The sequence below is a fragment of the Lissotriton vulgaris genome, chromosome 8 (genome assembly GCF_964263255.1).
Source record: "Lissotriton vulgaris chromosome 8, aLisVul1.2, whole genome shotgun sequence".
Taxonomy (NCBI): domain Eukaryota; kingdom Metazoa; phylum Chordata; class Amphibia; order Caudata; family Salamandridae; genus Lissotriton; species Lissotriton vulgaris.
Window position 1 is genome coordinate 1,450,091,619 of NC_141696.1, and position 26,634 is coordinate 1,450,118,252.

Sequence of the window (26,634 nt, forward strand, 5' to 3'; positions counted from 1 at the left end):
GCCCTATTGAAAGCCTGCCTCAACGCCACTGCCAGACTCATAACAGGTTCAAAGAAATTTGACCACATCTCTCCCCACCTGAAAGCTCTAAAATGGCTTCCTCTCGAGGCTAGAATCCAACTTAAGCTGTCTTAAATCACTCACAAGGTTCTATACTCCTATTCCCTGGCATTTCTCGCCCAGAAACTTGTGATATCCTGAGTAGCCAGAAACTCCCTGTCTGCCAGATACATTTTGCTCCAACTGGCGCGCTTGCAGAAAAAAAAACGTACAATCAAGCCTTCTCTGGGGTTGCTCCAAGAATTTAGAACTCACTCCCACCCGCCATCAGAAGACTTCCCTCTTTGGCACGCTTCAAAAAAGAGGCCAAAACATTCCTAATGGGCAAATTCCTCTCATAACGCTGGCATTACATTCACCTTGTTACTTTGTTCCCCCCACTATTACAGCATTATCCATGGTCTTTCCGGATGATACCTACCCAACACTTTGAGAATGCTTCTTTTTTATTATTTTTTGTATAATATATCTACCAGTTTTTATCCCACATGTATTCTGGGATTAAAGCTGCTTGTTTTTTTGAATAATGTATCTACCTGTTTTTATCCCAATTGTATCCACCCCTCCTAAGTCTTTTTGTATACCACCTGTCAATCCTGTAAAGCGCTCTGATACCCTCACAAGTCTGGTTCGCGCTCTATAAAAAAACAAATAAATAAATACCTAAATAAATAAATCTGTGAAATTAAAAGCAAGGCTTTGTCCCTGGATCTCAGAACTCCACTAGAACAATAGTGGATGAGCTTATCGGAAAGATAAGCTTATCAGAAATATAGTGTAGCACCCTGCCCTGTAAGGCCTTGTGAGTCAGGCAACACACTATAAAGATGAGCCTTTTATGAATTGGTGGGCAATGGAGCATATGTAGCAGAGGGATGGAAGCTGTCCCAGCTGGTAGATTTTAAATCAGATGTGCTGCCGTATTTTGAAATATTTGTAATTTGCTTAAGGCCATCTCATTTATTGCAGACAAAAGAGTATTACAGTAGTCCAGGTGACCGATCACCAGTGCCTGGACTAACGCCTTCCTCTCTGAATATGCAAGGAGAGGGAAACTTCTTTGTAGTAACCATATCATGTGAAAACTTGAGCCAGTAGGGGCATCAACCTGTTTTTTCAGAGTAAGTGCCTGGTCCAGGCTCACCACCAGGTTCTTTACCACTAGCTTGGGAGTTGGAACTAGACAAAGTTAGGAGGGCCACAATTCAAACCTCCAAAGCTGCTTAACAAACAGCATGATTTCTGTTTTATAGACATTCAGTTGGAGGCAATTCTCTGTCATCCAGAATGCAATAGCTAACCTTCCTGCGGAGAAAACGGGCTTTAGCATTATTTAAATCTTTCTGGCAAGATTTGCAAGGGGGACATATATATGTTGAAGAGTGTAGTGCTCAAACAGGAGCCCTGTGGCACTCCTTTACCAAGTTTCAGGGAATGTGACTTAAATGTAACTTAAACGAAAAAAAAGTAATGGTTTGGGTATGGTCAGTTAGAAAGTCCCTGAACCATGACAAAGCTTTTCCATGCATACTAGACTCCTGTAATCCCAGCAGCATTCTAGAATGGGAGACAGTATTGAATGCTGCTGAGAGGCCCAGCAGCACAAGTAATGAGGGAATGTTGTTATCAAGGCAGCATCTGATATGGTCTGTCACTGCAACCAAAGTGGTCGGTCTCACTGCTGAATGATAGTCTGAACCCCGATTGGGATGGATCCAGCAATACATTTGTTTCCAAATGGTCCATGAGTTAAATATAATTTATAAGTTATATATTAATTTGACTTTCCAGCAATTTACCTACTAAATGAAGGAGAGAAATGGGTCTATAGTTAGTCGGAGCGTAGAAGGCAAGTTAGTCTTTTTTTAAATAGGAATAACCTGTGCTTTTTTCCAGTACAAAGGAAGTTTGCCCCACATGATAGATCGATTAAATAGAGAGCAAATAACAGGGGCCAACTGAAAGCAGAAACCCAAAGGTGCTCTGCTTTTGATGTTGCTAAGGCTTCTGGCTGCAGAAGTTCAAATTCCTTTAGAATAGAACTATTAGCAGGAGATGCCAAACAGAGCTTAAGCTTCTCATTGTTTTTTAAAGACGTGCATCGTATCATAAACTGTTGCTTCAACAGAATCACTGCTGTGCAACACATCCTCAGTACAGGCCCTCCCATCCCTCATCGATTGCAGCCTCAATGACGACTCCAGACTGTGCAGCCTCCCAGCCTCTCAACTCCTTGACACTGACACATCACCCGACTGAGTGCTGCATTCTTGATACATGGTTTCACATAACAAGTCCTCGTTGACGGGATGTTCGATGAAGACTCAGGACCTCGCACCACTGGCGCGTATCAGAACTGATGCATTGCTTTGGCGGCACATGCATTTTTGACTTTTGATCCTCGCAATGCTTGGCAAACCAGGATTTAAGGTACTTTGTTCAGCAAGCCAAACTGGGTCCCTGTAGCAGGCCTGCGCTCCAGTGTGGTCGCGCTGAACTTGTAAATTCATCCTGGTCCGGTGCAACCAGATATCCACAGATGGGGCTCTTTGTGCTTTTTGGCGTTAGGTTAATTGAAATCTTTGAACCTGCTTATCTCCAATTCTACTGATTGGATTTATTTTGGTTTTGTCTTGTATTATTTATTAAAAACAACTCTCCTTTTCTAACTTCAGGTGGGATCATTTTTGTGTTGTTCCCTTTCGTACTGCTTGAAGCATTGCACACATACTTTACACATTGCCTCTAAGTTAGGCCTGACTGCTCTGTGCCAACCTACAAGAGGGTTGAGCACAGGTTAATTTAATGGTTGACTTCTGTAAGATCCTGGTGGATTGTTGTTACTGCTTGACCAGGGCTCACACCCCAGTCAACCAACAATGCAATTTCTTACAATAATCTAAAATATACAAACTAGGGGGGATATTTTCAAGGAAGTGGCGGAGTGTGTCTTTAGCCGCCTTGGCTTAATGACACCCTATGCCACTTCTGAAACGCAAGGATGCACCATATTTTCAAGAATGTGGTGCAGCCTTTAATTTCCCCCGCACTGGTGCTAAGTTTAATATGGCTGAGATACCCGCCACCCCCTCTCAACACAATCCCCAAAGGAGGGAAACCGGAAACAGTTCTTGAAGTTTTTGGAAGAGGGAGGGAGTGACCCTCCCCGGCCGTATTTATTAAAACAAAAAATTAAAACATTAAACAGTTTCATATTAATGTACAATTTCATTACCACATTGCGATGTTTGGCTAACCTTAACATATTCTCTAATACAGAGGTTCTCCTAGCCGAACTAACAACCTACAAAACATTTTCTTGAAATATTGAAATTGTACATCCTAACGTTTAAGGGCCAACGGCAAGGTCGTAACCGGTGTCAAGATCCCTAACCAGAAATACCCCCCCCCACTTGGGAGGGGCGACAGCACTGAGGCGTACCTCAAGTGCAACTACCAATTTCCCTTGACTTGACGGGGGCCCCAATAAACTCGACGCCACTTAAAGGTCGTTCGAGGACTCGTGTGAGTATCTAGAAGGTAGCGTAGACCTCCCCCCAAACCCCACACAACTTACCACATCTGCCGTCGCAGACGTCACTGGCCCCGGGAAATTCCCCAGGAGGGGGCTGTAACCCCTCCTACACAGGAAGGGGCCTTGACCGCCTTTCCTTTCCTTCCGGCGGCCCATCCTTAGAAGGGACCGCCTCCCCGTTGAGGGGCCAAAGGCCACCTCTCCCGAGCGCTCCCATCCGTGTTGGGTGACGCCCACTCATAGGGATCTTCCAATTACTGCTCACCGATCATGACCTTACCGCCCGACCAAAATAAATACGACAATGCTAACTAAACCAACAATACATTGGCCACTATGACCAAAATAAGCATGCTTATAAATGGACACTAAAAACCGAATATCTTTAATCACAAAACATACATAAAATCGACCAACTTTATTACACACTCAATATCAACACGATAATACCACAACCTGTAAACGAAATAGAATTATTGACCCATTTTATTACAAACAACTGGCTGTCTTCAGGGGCTGGTGGGTGGGTCAAAATTGGCTCTTCGTTCCGTCTCGAGCTCACGTGCAGCGAGGGGGTGCAGCTTCAGAGCACAGGAACAAGAGGATGTCTTCTGGTCTTGCGTCCCTTTTTATCCGTCTTCAGGGCGGGTGTAAACCCGCCCCTGCCTGCCCCGAGGGCGTGGCCAGCCGCGTCAGTGTCTAGGCCAGCCCACTCTAGGGCGGGAAAGACCGCTCCCCGGCTACGCCGCTTCGGGCATACCAGCCGAGACGCGCCTCCCGCCCAAAATGGCTTCCCGGGGGATCGAGGTACTCTGCCATACGTTCGGGGGGACCGAGTGGTCACCCCTTTCCATATGGCTGAGATACCCGCCACCCCCTCTCAACACAATCCCCAAAGGAGGGAAACCGGAAACAGTTCTTGAAGTTTTTGGAAGAGGGAGGGAGTGACCCTCCCCGGCCGTATTTATTAAAACAAAAAATTAAAACATTAAACAGTTTCATATTAATGTACAATTTCATTACCACATTGCGATGTTTGGCTAACCTTAACATATTCTCTAATACAGAGGTTCTCCTAGCCGAACTAACAACCTACAAAACATTTTCTTGAAATATTGAAATTGTACATCCTAACGTTTAAGGGCCAACGGCAAGGTCGTAACCGGTGTCAAGATCCCTAACCAGAAATACCCCCCCCCACTTGGGAGGGGCGACAGCACTGAGGCGTACCTCAAGTGCAACTACCAATTTCCCTTGACTTGACGGGGGCCCCAATAAACTCGACGCCACTTAAAGATCGTTCGAGGACTCGTGTGAGTATCTAGAAGGTAGCGTAGACCTCCCCCCAAACCCCACACAACTTACCACATCTGCCGTCGCAGACGTCACTGGCCCCGGGAAATTCCCCAGGAGGGGGCTGTAACCCCTCCTACACAGGAAGGGGCCTTGACCGCCTTTCCTTTCCTTCCGGCGGCCCATCCTTAGAAGGGACCGCCTCCCCGTTGAGGGGCCAAAGGCCACCTCTCCCGAGCGCTCCCATCCGTGTTGGGTGACGCCCACTCATAGGGATCTTCCAATTACTGCTCACCGATCATGACCTTACCGCCACAGGCCGGATAGTTGACCGGCTATCCGGACCCCCCAAAAAGCTCCTACCTAAAGGTCATGCTTTAACGTTTTTAACCATGCTAAGAAGTCTCCTATGAGTAACTCATTCCCCACCCGAGACAAATGCACACCATCCCCCAAATACATACTGTCATCATTAATACAGCCATGCGGAATAGAATGCAATGTCCCGGAACGGAACAACCTACTCACCTTGTTATTAAGCTTTCTAACAGAATGATTCAAAGCGGGAATAGAAATAGCCCCCCGCCACACCTTTCGTGGGATCATATGGGACCACGCAATTGTGCACCCCGGAACTCTCCTCGCCAACCAACTTACAGTGGAAAGCATTGCCTCCAGGAGAAGTCGTCTACCGGTGGTGACCAAATCATTGCCCCCTAAATGTACTATGACTATAGACGGCGGTGACCTCGTCCGCCCTAACAAACCCTCAAAATATGCTTGAAACTGGTCAATACAGAGACCGCCTCTTCCGTAGAAGGACACCCTGTACCCGTATTCCCCAGCTACGTGAATCATGTCACCTGCTTTGAATACGTCCGCGGCACGCCTCACGTATGAGTGGCCCACGACCCACACCTCCTTTTCCACAGCCGGTGATGTCTGACCGCTGGCCCGGTGTTGGGTCGACTGCATAGTCCGCCCCGCCTCGTAGGCTTGCGCAACTGAAAACCAAACAAAAACAAGAGGCGTGAGTACATCATTACAGCTTTACAACATGTGCAACCGCACATACCTCTTATAACAATTGGAGGACCAACGCCCCACTCGTTTCACTTGTTCAACATTAAGACCCCTGGCTGTAGCTTCCGTAGCAGCCCCTATCCGAAAGGAATGGGTCCCAAACTCGCCCGGGTTCAAGCCCGCAGCGGCAATTGACATCGCAAGCACCCGCTGAAACTGAAATTTCGTCAGTGGGGTGGCGTCCGCGTGTCTCAACAAGGTCCCCCCCCATAATGCCACCCTTCGTGCTAGGTAATCTTCTAAACACTTTACCGGACACATGGAGGACCCGGGAATCCTGCGTATGATTATGCAGTCAACCATCCCGTCTTGGTCGGTCTTGGACCTGACAAAGGAAACAGTCATTGCCTCCCCTCTGATCTGAACGTGCTCTCGGCACAAACCCCCCGCCACATCCTGTTTGTTCTTTGCCACCAGTTCGCTTACCCGCATCGCCCCGTGAAATGCTAACATAAAAGCGGCTCGGAACATCACCGCCTCGAACTGAGATGAACATGTGACAGTGAGTGTAGCCAACAACTGGGCCAACCTATCCAAACCTATCGGGCGCCTCTCATCTATTCTGCGACCCTCAAGGCGTTGCCACCCACGCAGCGCTTTCTGTACAACGAAAGACGCTGTCGGGTCCTGGATACTATGGGCCCTGGCAACAAAGGAAGTAGCAGCACGATGCCTCTGGGCCGTAGCCACCGATTTCCCAGCCCTACGTAAGGACATCAGAAAATTCACTACCCAGTCCTCATGGCCCCAAAGCCCCTCTCTATCAGTCCCAAAAAGGCTAAATAGGACCGAAACGCCCCTTCATATGCCTTCCTCGTCCTTGGTGCTAGACTCTCTCCCACGAGGTGACGAAGTTCGGGGCACCGAGAGACCAGAGAGCTTCGGGAAAGGGTGCCGGCTCTGGGTCCGCTGAGGGAAGGAAACCCGAGAAAGCCTGCATATGAAAACGAGACAGTGCATCAGCCGCCTGATTCATTGCCCCCGGGACATGTTTTGCTCTGAATAGCACATTCAGTTGCATACACAGTAAAACAATTTCTTTGAGCAATCTTAAAATCAGTTTACATCGTGCTGCCTGACTATTGATGCACTCGACCACGGTCATATTGTCAGACCAAAATATCACAGAGTGATCTTTGAACCCTTCTGGCCAGGTTCTCAGGGCCACCAAAATGGGAAAAAGTTCCAGGAAAGCAATATTACTTGTCAGACCATTGTCATGCCACCATGTCGGCCACCTTTGTGCCGACCATTTTGTGCCGAAGATGGCACCAAAACCTATACTACCTGCTGAATCTGTCCATAGCCCCAGCTCTTCAGAGGACACGGCTGGTTTGTTCCAGATGACTCGACCATTAAAGTCCGCCAGAAATGCCAACCAAATACGCACGTCCTGGCGGACCTCGGCCGATAATCTCGTGCGATGATGGCCCTCCTTTAGGCCGACCATAGCTTGGGCAATTGAACGAGAAAAGGGGCGGGCCATCGGTATAACTCTCAGGGCAAAATTCAACTGTCCCACCAACTGCTGTAATTGATGCAGGGTAACTTTAGATCCATTTAGACACACTTGCAGGACTGCCCTGAACTTCCACACTTTGTCATTTGGCAAACGAAAACAACCCTCTCTGGAGTCTAACTCGATCCCCAGAAACTCGAGGCAAGTCGCAGGACCCACCGTCTTACCTGGTGCCAATGGCACACCAAACTGCTTCATTAATACACAAAATTCGGCCAAGGCCCGGCCACATTCAAGATCCCCGGCTGCCCCAAGGAACAGAAAATCATCAAGGTAATGCATCACATGTTGGAAACCCGTCTTCTTTGTGAAGACCCATTGTAGAAAACTACTGAATTTCTCGAAATAGGCACAAGATATAGAGCACCCCATCGGCATACACCTATCCATGTAATAATAACCCTGAAACATGAAACCTAGGAGACGCTGGTCATCTGGGTGTACCGGGAGCAACCGGAACGCTGACTCGATATCTGACTTCGCCATCAGCGCCCCGGGCCCCAGGCGATTCAAAATGGCTACGGCCTCATCGAAGGATGCGTACCGCACCGAACACCCTTCCGGATCTATTGCGTCGTTTACAGAAAGACCACGTGGAGCTGACAAATTATGAATCAGTCGGAACTCACCTGGGTCCTTCTTGGGGACCACCCCTAAAGGAGAACAAACAAAATTCTGTACCGGGGGTACACTAAACGGGCCGTCGACCCGACCTCGAGTAACCTCTTTCCGGATCTTACCCTGAACCACGGTCGTATGCTGCAGGACGGAAAGTTGATTTTTACACTTCTCGACACCCTGAAAGTCCCCTACCGGGATGCGGAAACCATACGAAAAACCGTTCCGCAGCACCCCAGCAGAAGTACGATCCGGGTATTCACTGAGCCAGGGAATCATCGCCAAGGTATCAATCGGGGTAGGTAAGGCGCCCCTCGGACTATGTTAGACCTGTTTGGCGCCTCCTCTCCCCCCGTTATCACCCGTTTTGGCTCTGCACGTGGACTCAGGATGGGACGACCCGCACCCACTACATTCATGTTTAAATTTACACGACCCCTGGGGCCTGGTACATTTACCTCTGTTGAAATTGAAGCAAAACCCCCTTTTTCCTGTATTGCCGGCAGGTCTCGAGTAATCGTTGGTACTCGTACCTGACCGAAAGGGCGTCCCCCCATATTGGCGGGAGGATTCGCCAACATTACTTCCTACCAATGGCATTTTCAACATACCCGTCTCCTTCATTTTATCCCATGTCAAAGAATCATAACAATCCCAGGTTAAGCTCTTATTATGCTCTTTTGCCTTTCTAAAAAGATTATCGTAGCAGAACCAATGGTTACCCTGGTGTGATGTCGAGTACCCCATGATTCGTGACTGATAGGTCGGCAACTCGGAAAGCAACTCGGGCCTACGTTCGCCCAAGATCGACGTAAAAATTCCCCATGCATTGCCCCAATTGCCGATAGTCTCATTTACTTTAAAGGCGGCCATTTTTGCCCGCCAAACACTCGGATGCATAAGATCTTTCTGACCCTTAACATGCTCCACCTCATAATGATCAACAAGCAACGAGAAGATGTTCACATATTCCCCCGCCCAAATCTTCTCCTTAATTGCCAAAGGCACATGTTGACCCAACCTTTCTCTACGAGAGGGTGCTGACTCATCCCTCGCAATCGGCAATGGCCGCTTACCTGCACCGGACGCTGCATCTGCGGTCGCAACCGTCCCTTGTGGCTTGTCGACTACTGCAGCCGGCGCGGACACCTTGGCTGCATCCCGTTTCTCGCGCAATTGCTTCATCAGCGCCTGGGCCTCGGCAGCCGTGGCGCCCTCACTACTGTCGCCCAACCACGCTGCAAGTTGTGCTGCCAGCTCGGGCGGCATATCCTCCTTGGACACCGGGGTGACCACTACAGGAATTGGATTCCCCTCCGCCGGTACTGGGGTTGGCGCTTCGAGCGGGGTACAGGGAACCGGGGCGCCTCCCCCAGCTGGTCCCCTCCTTGGCCTCTTGGCTCTTCCTCCTGGAGCTGCTCCAGCCGACGGACGCTCCGGCCCCCCTTCCCCGTCTCTCTCCGCCACCCGTTTCTTCAGCTCAGTCATCTCCTTCATGAGAACCCGAACCATCTGTTCGGTCGTCATTCTCTTCCCGCCTTTCTTGGGCATTTCTCCAACAGAGTATCTGTAAGACAAAAGAAAGATTACAACGCTCAAAATTGGCTCTTCGTTCCGTCTCGAGCTCACGTGCAGCGAGGGGGTGCAGCTTCAGAGCACAGGAACAAGAGGATGTCTTCTGGTCTTGCGTCCCTTTTTATCCGTCTTCAGGGCGGGCGTAAACCCGCCCCTGCCTGCCCCGAGGGCGTGGCCAGCCGCGTCAGTGTCTAGGCCAGCCCACTCTAGGGCGGGAAAGACCGCGCCCCGGCTACGCCGCTTCGGGCATACCAGCCGAGACGCGCCTCCCGCCCAAAATGGCTTCCCGGGGGGATCGAGGTACTCTGCCATACGTTCGGGGGGACCGAGTGGTCGCCCCTTTCCACAAATTAGTGCAGGGAAGGATTGGTTATGTGTACTTCCTGCATATAATCAATCCAGCGCACATGAAAGTTACAAAATGGCATTTTTTTTTACATTTGTACATAAACAAACCATGGCATTTTGCTTTTTCCTTGTGTGCTGCACAAGGCAGCACACATCGAAAAAGTAAAAATGAGGAGAAATAATGCATTTCTCCTCGTTTTGCCAACCTAAGACCAGGATTTTCCTGGTCATAATTTTGGCACTGCCTCCTATGTACGCCACTGTTGTACATAGGGGGCAGTGTCAAATACAATGGGTGGTGCAGTGGAACACCCATCACAACACCCACTGCACACCCCTTAAACGCTAACCATAGCTTGAAAGGGTGCCTTATGTACAAGGCAGCGTTAAACCATTTTAAGTGGCTTAACAATCCTTGTACATAAGGCAAGGCCCCTATCGCCAGGAGAATGTCACACACAGTGATGTTCCCATGGCGATAGGGCCTTGTAATTATGCCCCTAAGGTTTTCTACACGTCAAATTGACTTTTCCTTGAAATGTGATGCTGCAGTGCATTTAAGCTGCAATCCAGCCATAGTATAACGATGATCTCTGGAACCATTTCATCCCACATATGACTAATAACTTCCACTACACTGATGTATTTTTTGCACCACCTATCATGACCTTACTGACCTAATGACACCAATGTATAGTGCATGTTTCAGGTCTAAAATATATATGCTGTTACAATGTATAGCGGTGTCCTAGTGCATACAGTTCTAAAGCCAGCAAAATCCAACATGAAAAATTATGGGGATTATCACAAAATGCTGCCCTGTTTTACAGTTCCTTTAAAGTTCACCAACAGATGGGCCGCTCCCAACTCTGCAAACATTTACACATGTTTGAAAATGCCCCAAATCCTATATACCAAGTTGGACTTTCTCACTTTTAAGTCTGCTCACACTAAACTCATTAGAACACCATTAAAATGGTAAAATACTTTAATTTCCAGAATGGTCTGGGTCAAATTCTGTTCCACTAAATGCATTTGTAGTCAACTCAATCTATACTAATATAATAAAGAGAGAACCCAAACCTTTGAGGCGGGTAATCTCAGGAACCACAGCACCAATCACAACACCCAATACAGTGTTGGAAAGGGCAGTTGCAGCAGAAGGACATAGGCTATGCAGACACCCACCATATACATTTAAAAGGTAAAAGATCTGTGCCAGTAAAGTAGTCCCTTGTGGGCGTGCCTGCGTTGGGCTGTGGGCGTGACAAACCCTGGGGGCATGTGGTACGTTCCGCCCTTCATGCGTTGTCTCATATCGTGTGCTGTGGGTGTGTGCTGGGGGCGTGGGCGTGTGCGGGGTGCAGGATTACGGAAAAAAAGCGAGCGTTGTGCCCAATATTTTATTGTTTTTTCTTCCCAGGTTCAGTACTTTCCAGCTCCGGGTGTGCTTTCCCCGCGCTCCCAGTGACGTGCACCTACTGTATGGAGGTCAGGCACAGCGCTATTCCAAAGGGCCGGAAGGAGCGCAAACAGGGGCCATTGTGCAGGAAATGTAATCTCGCCTCAACCTCCGGTGATGGGTGAAGCTCACACTGGAGATTTTCCACTTCTGTTGCGCACAGGCCTCGCACCACGCATATCCGGACAGAAGGCCCGCCTCCACGGAAATAGCAAGAAAGGGGCTATCCCTCCCTCGGGGGTAAACAGTCATAATATCTATTCCAAAATATAGAATGGACATAATATCGAAGTAAAAATATAGAATGGACAAAATATCGAATGGACACAATATAGTGGTTAAAAATATCGAATTTAAGGTAAGTAATATTGATTTTCAAAATATAGAAGTCAAAATATCAAAATATACAATATAGGCATTAAATATATCTATTTTTTAATATTATCAATTTTTTTAAAGTTTTTTGTATGTTAGTATATGTGTGAAAAGTGTATATTAATTTTTGTAATGTATGTTTAATGTATTTTAAGTATTGAATTTTATGTTATTAAATTTTTGCGTAATTTAATTCTGTAGCGGGTTGTGGGTTTATAGGGGAATAGGGTGGGAAGTAATTTAATTGTAATTAATTAAATATTTTTATTTATTTATTGGTATTCATTTTGAATTTATTGTTATTTTGTAATAGGTAATTAATTTTTATTAATTGCCAATTAATTTGTATTAATTGATTAATTTTTATATATGTTAATTTTCTAAAATTATTTTCTGTAGCGGGTTGTGGGTTTATAGGGGAATAGGGTGGGAAGTAATTTAATTGTAATAAAGTAAATATTTTTTTTCATTTATTCGTATTGATTTTAAATGTATTATTAATTAATTTTTAATTGGTAAATAATTTCTATTAATTGGCAATTAATTTTTATTAATTGGTAATTATTTTGTATTAATTAAATATTTGATAATTATGATAATTGTATTAATGTATTTTCTGTCGTGGGATGTGGGTTTATAGGGGAATAGGGTGGGAAGTAATGCAATTATAATTAATTACATATTAAAAATACTTTTTGTGTATTGATAATTAATTTACTGTTAATTTTTAATTGGTATTAATTTTTATTATTAATTAGTTTTTGTTATTTAAAATTAATTCGTTGTTGAATAATTATGAATAGGTTATTAATTTTTAATAACTAACATGTAGTTGTATTTCTAATTAAATCATTACTTTCCCTACTGTTAAACTCACTGGAGTGGGAATAGTAATTTTCACCCTCCCGCTATCTAACGCTTTCCCTACTGTTGTTCTCTCTGGAGTGGGAATAGTATTTTTTACCCCTACGCAATCCAACGCTTTCCCTACTGTTGCACTCTCTGGAGTGGGAATAGTAATTTTTACCCCTACGCTATCCAATCCTTTCCCTACTGTTGTACTCTCTGGAGTGGAAATAGTAATTTATACCCTTCCAATATCCAACGCTTTCCCTACTGTTGCACTCTCTGGAGTGGGAATAGTAATTCTTACCCCTACGCTATCCAACGCTTTCCCTACTGTTGCCCGCTCTGGATTTGGAATAGTAATTTTTACCCTCCCGCTATCCAACGCTTTCCCTACTGTTGCACTCTCTGGTGTGGGAATAGTAATTTTTACCCTTATGCTATCCAACGCTTTCCCTACTGTTGCACTCTCTGGAGTGGGAATAGTAATTTTTACCCCTATGCTATCCAACGCCTTCCCTACTGTTGCACTCTCTGGAGTGGGAATAGTATTTTTTACCCCTACGCTATCCAACGCTTTCCCTACTGTTGCACTCACTGGAGTGGGAATAGTATTTTTTACCCTCCCGCTATCCAACGCTTTCCCTACTGTTGCACTCTCTGGAGTGGGAATAGTAATTTTTACCCTTACGCTATCCAACGCTTTCCCTACTGTTGCACTCACTGGAGTGGGAATAGTATTTTTTACCCCTATGTTATCCAACGCTTTCCCTACTGTTGCACTCACTGGAGTGGTAATATTAAATGTTACCCTCCTGCTATCCTACGGTAAAATATTGTACATTTTTTATTAATAACTTAAATTAATTATATCTTAATTTTAAGGTTATTTGAGTATTTTTAAGTATGTTTTAGTTAATTATATTTATTATTTCATTATTTTAAATTACTTTTAAGACATTTTGAAAAAATCGATATTTTGACTGACTATATTTTTTACAGACTATATTTTGGATTCAATATTTTTGTACTTACCTGTTTGTAGATAGGAATTCGATATTTTGGCATTCTATATTTTGGTGACTATATTTTGGTAAGTCTATATTTTGTCATTCTATATTATGTCAGTGATCCCTCCCCCGGGAATATGTGATGAAATTCCGGAAACCAACATCCCTCATACCATCACTCCGCAATTTTTATAACGCAGGACTATTACTCCGCAAAGACATCATTTCTAAAACGCATATGACTTTATCACGCATGACATTATAACGCAAATGCATGTGTGGTAAAGTCATATACATTGTAAAAGTACATATATATATCCAAAACACACCAATGGCGTGCTTCTGCCGCTTCCACAGTGGACGCTCGGCGGGATCGCCAAACCTCAATATGCATCAGTTCTGTGCTGAGGTTTATTGGCAAAAACAACCCCTACGCATTTCGAGGTAAGCCTACCTCTTGCTCACGGGTGGAGTACATGTAAAATCGCCATTCTTTTAAAGTGAAACGGGTACATTGCATCATGTACCACGTGGTGCATAAACATAAAAGACACACATTTCAGGCAACAATGTTGCAGTTCACTCGTATTTTCATATATATATTATATATATAAACATTTTGTGATTTAATTAAAACATTTATTCTTTTAAATTGCATTATTTATATTATTTTTATTTATTCTTTTATTTTATTACACTTTACACCCTAAAAACTAATCCCACCCTGCTCCCTTTAAATACCCCTGCACCCCATAATAGTAACCTATCCTTACTCCTTAAAATACCCCAACACCCTTAAACACTAACCCATCTTAACCCTATAAATATACCCTGTACCCCAAAACCCAAACCTATCCCTAAACCCTAAAAATACCCCTGCACCACAAAACCCAAACCTAGCCATGAACCCTATAAATACCCCTGTACCTCAAATCCCAAACCTACCCCTGAACGCTAAAAATACCCCTGTACTCCAAAACCTAAACCTAGCCCTGAACCCTAAAAATACCCCTGTACCCCAAAACCCAAACCTACCCCTGAACCCTAAAATACCCCTGTACCCCAAAACCCAAACCTAGCCCTGAACGCTTAAAATACGCCTGTACCCCTGTACCCCAAAACCCAAACCTACCCCTGAACCCTAAAAATACCCCTGTACCCCAAAACCCAAACCTAGCCCTGAACCCTAAAAATAACCCTGTACCCCAAAACCCAAACCTACCCCTGAACTCTAAATTACCCCTGTACCCCAAAACCCAAACATAGCCCTGAACCCTAAAAATACCCCTGTACCCCAAAACCCAAACCTAGCCCTGAACCCTTAAAATACCCCTGTACCCCAAAACCCAAACCTAGCCCTGAACCCTTAAAATACTCCTGTACCCCAAAACCCAAACCTATCCCTAAACCCTAAAACTACCCCTGTACCCCATAACCCAAAACTATATCTGAACCCTTAAAATACCCAAACACCCCAAAACATATACCTCAGTACCCCAAAACATATACCCCTATACCCATACTTTCCTTATCCAAACATTAAAAAATCCATGCTTTTAACATTCATGCATTTACAACGAATTTCGTTGTAAATGTATGCGTGGTAAAAGCATATAAAATGTAATGCCATGCGTTATGGCATTGCGGAGTCATGGTACTTTCGTAATCAAAGTATGCGGAGTTATGGTATGCAGAAAGAAAGTTGCAGAATATTGGGTGTTTACCCTCCCCCGGTAAGTACATTGGGGGTGCGGCGGCACACATCTCCAGCAACATACTCATATTTTTTCACCACCCATTTGAAAAATGCACAGGTCTCTCTCATTGATGGCCAGCACCGACATACACTTTTAGACACACCTCCCGCCACAATTTCTAGAATTGCGAACTTTAGAGCTGGGGAGCTACGTTTGAATCTCGGCATCAGCTTAACATCCTGTGATTCCAGGCAAATCGCTTTGTCTCCCAGTGCCTACCACAAATTAATGTGTTCTTCTGTAATGTGAATTGTGCTCATGCCATGTTGTCGAGTTCGCGCTATATCATATTGCAAGGAAAAATAAAGTAGGGAAACTCGAGTTCACACACTACTGAACGCGCACTCTTAAGTGCATCAGCAGTGCACTGTGAATAGGAGTGTTTCACAGGCCTGTCGCAGATAAGAAATGATATCAAAACGAAATCCTACAAAACAATATACTACTGGTCGGCAGCAATTCATACCCGGACAACGTCGGGACGGGCTACTAGTATTTTTATAAAAACACAAGGTTCACAAACTCCCACCTGGGCTGATGAGCCGACAAGCCTCGTAATGGAGGCAAAACTTTAACTAGCAGATTGAGGAGGAGAGCAACCCCTTGCTTTTGCATGTTTGCATTGAATGCATACAACGTAAAATAAATGTGTGGGGAACTAAATCTCCAAATTTGGAAATGAACAATAGAAAACCACTACATAAAACACAACCACCAAAAAGAACATTGAGTTACATGTATAAAGGCAGTTAACAATTACAAACACTCTTTTACCAAAATCACTCTCTTTGCCAAAGCAAAATGCCATTTCCTAATGTGCAAAGTCCATTTTATGGATCAGAAAAGTTTTTCTAACTTGTAAATTAGAATTTGGGAACGATACTGAATTGTAAGTGAAAGTGGCATTAAAGGGGTGTTCCTTCGAAATTGCAATTTGCGATGCGATGAGTCAATCATTAGCAGCCACAGTTAAGGGCCCTAACTACTGATCTGTAACCTAAACCTCAAAGCAGATGGTAACTGATTCGCAAAGAGAAAGAGGTCTATGATGTTTTTACAAATGTAAAACTTTTTTTAAGCAGCACTGGCTCCTTCAAAGAACAGGGACTCCTTTAAAAATGTTTTTTGTTTGGAAATTCAAGAATAACAATTGTGGTCTCCTGATCCTCACAGGCCACCGTCCCTCTGTTTTCAGCCAATCACAGTGGGTCATAAATGATAACCCTCCTCATTAAGATTTATTAGGAAGGGTCATTCTGTGATACTCTGCGCATGGTGATTTTGTGATCTATTAGCCCAGGACCTGTGCCCAACCCCACAGTGCCCAACCTCGCTTTGCAGGGAGGAGGGTTTAGGCACGGCCTGCAAGCCCAACCCCCATGCAGGCAGCCAATTGCCACGCTTACACAGTCTTTGACCAGACCCGCACCAAACCCCACACTGCCCAAAACCCAATGCCAGAGCAGGAGATTTGGGGACAGGGCCTGGCACCCAATCCCCTGCAGTAACACATGCCCAACTGTGTGGTGTTTCAATATTAAGGGTGTAATTTTAAGTAATGTAGACCTACTAACTTTTGTCAAAGGATGAGAACACCAAAATATAAAATGTGGGCCGAATAGGTTTATGAAGGGATCAGCGTATTACACTACATAAAGCAGGCATATTATGTTTGTCAAAAAGTCCCCCATAAGTATAATTCAATGTACATTATCTAAAGTCACATATTGCAGTATTTAATTGAAGTGATTGTCATATATATAGGTATATATTTTAATAAAGCTGTACTAAAATAAAAATCAACCTGTCTTTGAGTCCTTTTAAAAAAAAACATTTTTAGGCAATAAAGAGCAGCCATGGAACCCACCACAAGGGGGTTATGCACTCCATCTGAAAGGCATACAACTCCAGCTTGGACTGCTTTAAAACCCATAGTAAGCTCAACTGGGGTAGTAGATTTTAGATCTAACCTAGGCAGCGTGAATGTGCTGTCTCTCCGAGACTTCAAGTAATCTGTATCAGGGGTGAAACTCCTGGAAAATTTCTCCTGCTCCTTGCCATTTGTTTACTATGGCATTGCTCTTCTTAGCAGGCTTAAGGTTGGCTGTGGATGCGATAAGTCACTTGCGTTTTTTCAGGAAGCAGCCCTGCCTAACCACAGTTTTCGTCCGCTTTTGTGTTTTAATTGTATGTTATGTAAAGAAATGTATAGAGCCCGCTTACACTCAGCGGTTTCTTGGCGCTAGTCGGCATGGAAGGAACAGGAAGGATAAATGGATAAATGGGCAGCGGGGAAAAGAAAGGAAAGCCAAAAGGAAACCTAATTGTGAGCCTTGCGAAACAAGTGAGTTTTCAGGAGAGACCTGAACTGAGTGTAGGAAGAAGTAAGCCTAAACTCTAACGGGATCATGTTCCAAAAAGAAGGAGCAAGGAACGAGAATCGAAACCTACCATGCTTCTTGCGTTTGAAGGTGGGAGTTTTAAGCAAAGAGAGATGGGAGGATCGAAGGTTACGGGAAGGGACGTAGTGACAGGGGGAGGAAGAAACGAAAGCCGGGCCAAGTCCAGCCAGGGCCTTAAAGATAATACAGCCCAGTTTGAAATTACAGCGCTCAGCCACGCGGAGCCAATGTAGGGACTTTAGCAAAGGGCGAACATGTTGATACCTGGGCTGGTGAAAGATCAATCGTGCGGCCTGGTTCTGAACCAGCTGCAATCAATTCAGCTGGTAAGCAGGGATGCCCACATACAATGAGTTGGCATAGTCGACTCTAGACATAACCAAGGCCAAAAGAGCCAGTGTGAGGGCCTCCGTGGTGAGAAAACGAGATATCTTCCGAATTTTTCTCAAATGGAAGAAGCTAGAAGACACCACGGTGGTAATTTGGGGCTTCATCGACAGGTCTTTAGATATGATAACTCCAAGGCTTTTGGCGGAGTCGGCAGGGCAAGGGGGGGAGCCCAAGTCAGAGGGCCAAAAATTGGAGTTCCACGGATTGGAGGGGCCCCCAATAAGCACCAGCTCGGTTTTATCGGGGTTAAGTTTTAGGTGATTAGCCCCCATCCAGTCACTAATGTGACGCAGAGTGGACTGGAAATTACCAAATTGATTGGTCTGAGGAATCGATGTTAAAGATCAGCTGAATGTCAACTGTGTAATTGAAGGCAGTGACATTGCTTCCTCGTAAGGACCAAATCAGGGGGGTGAGATAAAGATTAAAAAGGAGAGGGGAGAGGGAAGAGCCCCGCGGGACGCCACATGTCAGCCTGACCTTATCAGCGGTGTACTGAGAGAAACGGTTACTCAAGAATGAGCGGACCCAATTAAGGGCCGCTCCCTGGATGCCGGACTCCTCAACACGGTCGACCAGAATATCATGGTCGACCGTGTCGAAGGCCGCCGATAAATCCAGGAGTACCAAGGCGTGGCTGATGTTAAGGTCGTTTCAGAAAAGGGGGTGGTGATGAACAGAGTGTCTGAATTAAGCAGACCACTCTTACCCAGTCCAAAGATCATGGCTTGATCCATCACCGTTATTTAGCTCACTGCACCATCCCAGCTCAGAACCTGGCTATATGCAAATTAGTCTGTCCCTGGCCCAGTGCATCATGAGAACAGGGCAGACCAAACTACCAAGCCAATTCTTCACCAGAAAGGAGACAAGCTACCGATGTTAAGGTCAGCGCCCCTCCGCAGCTCTTCCATCACCGAGTGAATGACCGACTCGGTGGAATGGGCGTGTCTGAAACCGGCCTGTTGGGGGTCCAGGAACTGCGTACACTCGACAAAGGAACTCAAGGCAGAGGTGACATGGGCCTCGAGAACCTTACTGAGGTAGGGGAGCAAAGAAATAGGGCGGAAGTTGCTCATAAGCGAAGGATCAGCATTGGGCTTCTTGAGAATGGGCACCACTTCCGCAGTTTTAAATGAGCTGGAGACCAGGCCCTCTTTAAGTGAATTATTGAGGAGCAACATAGGGGGGATGGGGCAGGCAATGAAAGCCTCGCGCAAAACGTGAGGGGGACAGCAATCAGTAGGGGAGCCAGAGGCCACCTTGTTTAACGATGCTAAAAACTCCACCTCTGCGATAAGAGGTATCTGAGTGATTCGCTGGGAATTTGGATTAGCAGGAATGGCCACAAGGGTGGGAGAGGCAGGGGAAAAGATACAAGGGATGCTCTTTTGGATTTTAGCACATTATTGATAAAGAAAAAGTTCAGGGAGTCACAGAGTGCTTGGGAAGGGAGGGGTTTAAGGGTAATCCTGTCTGGGTGAGAGAGCTCATTTACAATGGGAAACATATCTTTTGCCTTAGAGGCAGAGTCCACATTTTTTTTTGAAAAGTAGGAAGTTTTGGCTTGCAAGATGGCTAGCTTATATTCCTTGAGCAAAGATGTAAATGCCAGCTTCCTGTGGGGGGCGTAATCACGCCGCCAACAACGCTCTGCCTGTCTAAGTTTGAATTTCTGCTCTTTGAGCTCCACTGAGAACCATCTTTGCGCGTCGTGGGGACGTTTTAACCTAATTTGTTTGAGGGGTGCAACGATGTCACTAGCTGATTCGATCCAACACCGCAAATCAGATGCCTCAGTGTCTAAGGAATCGCACTCGGGGGGGGGGGGGCAGGGGGGGGAAGAGGCTCTGAGAAGAGTAACAAGTTCTCCAAGATCGACCCTGTTCCAATTTCTGGCTGGGAGATTGTCCTCCAGGATACGACTGGCGTGGGAAGTGATAGTAAAGGTAAAAGTAATAATGGAGTGATCCGACCAGGGACATGGAAAGATAAGGGGACAAGAAATCTCCAAGTTGGAAGTCCAAACCTGGTCGAGGATATGACCCTTAATATGTGTGGCTGAGGGGAACATTTTTTTAGAATGTTTTGATGTGTATAGCGCGAGCACCACCCACTTTCATTTAAGTTTAATGGCTTTCGCTTTCACAATTGTGCACAGGGATATTTATATCAGTCGGAGTGTGTGACTCTGTATAAACCGGAGCCGCCCTCTGCCTAGCGGTCAGTACTGCTCTGTCTCCTGTTCTGAGTGACAAGCAGACCCCACCCTGCCGCCACTGCGGAGCCGTTACCCAGCCCGGCGCTGAGTGCTAAATTCTAAGCACTTCATTGCCTGCGTTGCTCTTCCGAGCTGATCTGTTTTGGGACTGGGGCCCTATGCCTGGTTGTTCACAGCCCGTGGTCAGGGGCTGGTGCACAGTGTTCAGCTTTGAACTGTTCCCCGCCCCTGGGTGGGTAACAAGACATAATATCGAAGTAAAAATATAGAATGGACATAGTATCGAATTAAAAATATAGAATGGACAGAAAATATAGAATGGACACAATAAGTGTTTTTTATGTTAGTGTATGTGTGAAAAGTGTATATTATTTTCGTAATGTATGTTAAATTTTTTTAAGTAATGAATTGTATGTAATTTAATGTTAGCGTAATTTAATTCTGTAGTGGGTTGTGGGTTTATAGGGGAATAGGGTGGGAAGTAATTTAATGATATTAAATTAAATATTAATTTTTAGCAATTATTAATTTTTTTTAATTTAATTTTGCTTTTTAGTTCTGTAGAAGGTTGTGAGTTTATAGGGGAATAGGGTGGGAAGTAATTTAATTGTCATTAATTAAAGAATGTTATTTATTTATTGGTATTCATTTTGAATTATTAGTAACTATTTTTAATTGGTAATTATTTTTTATTAATTGGTAATTCATTTTTATTAATGAATTATTTGATAATTATGATAATTTTATTAATTTATTTTCGGTAGCAGGTGGTGGGCTTATAGGGGAATAGGCTGGTAAGTAATGTAATTGTAATTAATTACATATTAAAAATACTTTTTGTGTATTGATAATTAATTTACTGTTAATTAATTATTAATTGCTATTATTTTTTATTAATAATTCGTTTTTGTTAGTAAACTTAATTAGTTGTTAATTAATTATGAATAGGTAATTGATTTTTAATAACTACAATTTTTTTTTTTTTAAAGAAAACTTTTATTCTTCACATTGCATAGTACATGGTATGTATCACACAGCGCCAGAGAGGAAGTCCAGTAATGTTCTACACAGGTGTACAATGTGAACTTTTTTAACACAGCCTTGTGGCCGGCATCCCGGAGGCTCGGCGGCAAACATTGGGTAATTGGGCAGAAGCCCCTGGTTTCATCTGCAGGTACAAGGCGTTATAAACATCACCAATATCCTGAATAATTATGCATTCACATGCACTGCTATATTCCATGGCTGTCCCAGTGAAATACATACCAAAAAGTCGTGACTTAATATCGGTCTTAGTCCCTAAAGAAACGTACTACCCCAACAAGCCCCCACCCCCCTTGCATGCCAGCAGTTATGCTCCCTATTAGTGTTCCTACGTGTATACAATCAGTTACCCCCTCTCACCACCCACCAACATGATATGCTTGTCCCTAACTCAGAGCAAACCTCACTATGACGTGGGCATGGTGCAGCACAGCCGTGCTCCCCACTCAATCCCATTACTCGGGGCATCAAGAGTGTGTATTCCACCAGGACCCGCCTCACTTTACAAGCAGGCTTCTTCTTTCACCCGGTCCAGGGAGCTGGGCTATTGACTATCTAGTGACAGGATCGCCTAATACTCTCGGTCAGTTCGGTCCTCAAGAGATTCTAGGACATCTAGTGCCTCGTCTTGCTCTACATCCTCCTCTTCTCCTGAGTGTGTGTAAGTCTGGTAAAGGCCCCAGAAGTTTTTAGGATGGCTCCTAGGCGGAAGCAGCTCGCTGTATATTTCTGATTGTGTACAGCAATATAGTAGGTCGTCAGCCCATCTCTTCTTGGTCGGTAGCGGGCCTCTCATCCAGCACTTGGCAACCACTCTCCTGGCTATCAAAAGGGCCATATCTACTAGTCGTCGCTGGGCAACTGGTAATGGCTTGGAGTATCCAAGTAGCGCGAGTTCCTATGTGGCAGGTATCTCCGAGCCCAGTATTAGGCTAAGTTTCGAAAAAATATTTCGGACCAAAACTTAGTAACGCCCGGGCAATGCCACGCCATATGGATAAAATCTGCGACCTGAGCATGACAGCGTTCACATTCCGCTGTTTGTCTAAGCCCGTACCGGTGTAGTCTCTCCGGTGTATAGTAAACATGTTGGATGAATTTGAAATGCACCAATCTGTGTCTTCCGTTTAGGGACAGTTTTCTCGTGCTAGAGCAGCAGTATTTCCACATCTCATCATCTAGCTGTAGCTGCAGATCACGCTGCCATTCTGTTCTAGCCTTGGAATACTGGAACTGCTTATGCTTGGCACCAAGTTTATTGAGATTGGTGACCAGCTTGCGGGAAGACAGCATGTTAATCACATATGTGAGCTCAGGGTCTTCTGGTGGTTCCTCCCTGTCAGGGCCTAAAGGTCTAATAGAGCACCTCGGACCCTGTGGAACTGAAGCTTCTGGTTGCGTGGGGGAGACCTGCTCCACCGCTAGGGGCGTGAGTTTAAGCTTGGATTTAGAATTGACCCAAGTGACCACCCCTCTAGAGTGTGTTGTGAACCCCGCAGCCACACTATGTCCCACAAATCCCCTGGCCGACAACATCCTACTGTTAAGCGGAAGATGGGTCTCCTGAAGCAGGGCTAGGTCAATCTGGTGTCTGTGCAAATAGCTGAGCACTTTCCTTAGTTTACGATAATCATTTAGCCCCCTCACATTCCACGACAAGGACTTCAATTTCTGCGGACCAGGTACCGCATTCACCTCATTTGTATCTGTCATTCCTGCAGTGCTGTTGAGAAGACAACGACAATATCATGTTGACTCTACACGTTAGCACCAGTAGTCTCGAGCACAGCTCATCAAGCACACTGTAGGTAGGACTAGGAAACATAGTGCACGGCATACTTTCAAGCAACCCCCCCCCCCTTGACCCCAACTCGACCCCAGAACCCGCTTCCCCCAACCCACAGCCGACCACCCCCAACCTGGTCAGACAGCTTCTGTACACTCCCCCCCTGCCCCTTCCCATGAACAAAACCTGAACTCGTCCTATTGAGGACTATTTGAGCCAAAAGCGCAAGGGCAGAGGTAACCAAGTAAAACAAAGGCACATATGTCCACATCGTGCTTTGCAATACTGCCCCTGCGCCATTACCCTGGTAGTGTCTATTGGCCTGTAGTAACACCCTTCCAACAAAGTTCTTAGGTGGGCGATATCTGCTCCATACTATAGCACATATTACAGTAGTAAGGTTCTCCCAGCACCAGCAGCGTGATAGATCTGCTTCTAGAGTTAACAGGAGAGGTCAGAGAAACAGAGCCATCAGAAAGCCCCCAGGTTAAGGACAGATCTCACCGGGCCAAGGCAGCGTCCGGAACACAGTGCGCCTGCAGGGACTACAGCTCCACGCAGCCGGTGCAGCGCACAAGGCACATGGAGGGGATCATGAATCGACGCCCAGCAGTTCTGATCAGTAGTCAAGCAAAGAGGTAGGGCATAGGTCTGTGAAGTGTTACTCGTCTTGCTCATCCAGATGCGAGTTCTCGTCCTGATCCCCTTCCCTGCCTCCCGCCCTGTTTCTTCGTTCCTTCGACCATTCACTTAGGGATTTCTGCAGTTCCCTGGGGTCGGTAAAGTAGTGCGAATGACCGTGTCTGTTGATACGCAATTTCGCGCGGTACATCATCGCATAGTCCAGGCCCAATTAATGTTTTATTGGTATTGATATTTAATTTATTTTTAATAATATATTAAATCATTACTTTCCCTACTGTTAAACTCACTGGAGTGGGAATAGTAATTTTTACTCCTATGCTATCCAACACTTTCCCTACTGTTGCACTCTCTGGAGTGGGAATAGTAATTTTTACTCCTACGCTATCCAACGCTTTGCTAACTGTTGCACTCTCTGGAGTGGGAATAGTCATTTTTACCCTCCCGCTATCCAACGCTTTCCCTACTGTTGCACTCACTGAAGTGCGAATAGTAATTTTTACCCCTACGCTATCCAACGCTCTGCCTACTGTTGCACTCACTGGAGTGGGAATAGTATTTTTTACCCCTACTCTATCCAACGCTTTCCCTACTGTTGCACTCACTGGAGTGGGAATAGTAATTTTTACCCCTACGCTGTCCAACTCTTTCCCCACTGTTGCACTCACTGGAGTGGGAATAGTAATTTTTTCCCCTATGCTATCCAACTCTTTCCCTACTGTTGGACTTACTGGAGTGGAAATAGTAATTTTTACCCCTAAGCTATCCAACGCTTTCCCTACTGTGGCACTCTCTGGAGTGGGAATAGCAATTTTTACCCTCCCACTATCCAACACTTTCCCTACTGTTGCACTCTCTGGAGTGGGAATAGTAATTTTTACCCCTACGCTATCCAACGCTTTCCCTACTGTTGCACTCACTGAAGTGGGAATAGTAATTTTTAAACCAACGCTATCCAACGCTTTCCCTACTGTTGCACTCTCTGGAGTGGGAATAAAAATGTTTACCCTCCCGCTATCCAACGCTTTCCCTACTGTTGCACTCACTGGAGTGGGAATAGTAATTTTTACCCCTATGCTATCTAACGCTTTCCCTACTGTTGCACTCCTTGGAGTGGGAATAGTAATTTGTACCCTCCCGCTACCCAACGCTTTCCCTACTGTTGCACTCACTGGAGTGGGAATAGTAATTTTTACCCCTACGCTATCCTACGCTTTCTCTACTGTTGCACTCACGGGAGTGGTAGTAGTAAATTTTACCCCTACGCTATCCAACGCTATCCCTACTGTTGCACTCACTGGAGTGGGAATAGTAATTTTTACCCCTATGCCATCTAACGCTTTCCCTACTGTTGCACTCCTTGGAGTGGAAATAGTAATTTTTACCCTCCCGCTACCCAACGCTTTCCCTACTGTTGCACTCACTGGGGTGGGAATAGTAATTTTTACCCCTACGCTATCCAACGCTTTCTCTACTGTTACAATCACGGGAGTGGTAGTAGTAAATTTTACCCTCCCGCTATCCTACGGTAAAAATATTGTATATTTTTTATTAAAATTACGTTCACATATATATATATATATATATATATATATATATATATATATATATATATATATATATATATATATATATATATATATATATATTAAAAAATCAAATTGTATGTTTTTTTTTACCTTACATGAAATACCTTACATGAAATATGTATTCATTTTAAGGTTATTTAAGTATTTTAACTATGTTTAAGTTAATTATATTTATTATTTCATTAGTTTTCAATTACTTTTAAGACATAAAAAAATTCGATATTTTGACTAAATATATTTTTTACAACGATATTTTTAATTCGATATTTTTGAACTTACCTGTTTGGGGATAGGAATTTGATATTTTTCCATTCTATATTTTTCCCTCGATATTTTGGTAATTCTATATTTGTGTAATCGATATTATGTCAGTGATCCCCCTGGGTGCTCAGCAGCAAAGGCGTACAGCTCTTCTCTTAAGGCTGAAAGCTGAACGTCACCCCCGTGCACTCTGAGCTCTGCAGCGCCCTGATGAAGGGCTGTCTCCTGACAGGTACTCAGCTGCAAGATGTTCCCGGCCCAGGGCTCAAAGGTGCCGAGCCCACCCCCCCATTTCTCCCTCTTCTTCCCCTCCCACCTCAGCACTGAGCTGCCTTGATTCCGTACGGACTGGTGTTACCTGATGACTCCAGTTACAAGGCTTTGCAGCAGGGGGCGTGTAGCCTCACAGCTGTAATTAGCCCCCTTCGTTTCCTATTGTAATCCGGCGTTCCTGAGCCACGCTGGATCTGCAGAATGGTCGGTGGGCATGGGTGCGTTCCCCCACACCCCCAGCTCACCTCTCCATTAAAAGGAAGGAGAGGGTGACACCTGAGGGAGGTTGTATATTCCATCAGCTACATCAGTTATTTTTTGTAACTGAAGCAGTGAAGTTGATAAATTATAGCTTTAAAGTGACATCGAAAGTTATTTGTCACTAAACCAACAATTCGTTGTTTAACTAATCACTGGCTCAAAATGTAGTTTGACAGATTTTATTTCAAGAGTGGATAGAATGTTCTTGTCACATTTTTGTACGTGAGAACTGCTTGTCTATTTTCAGGTCTCTTACCTCTGGTGATGTTTGTTGAGGTGTAATT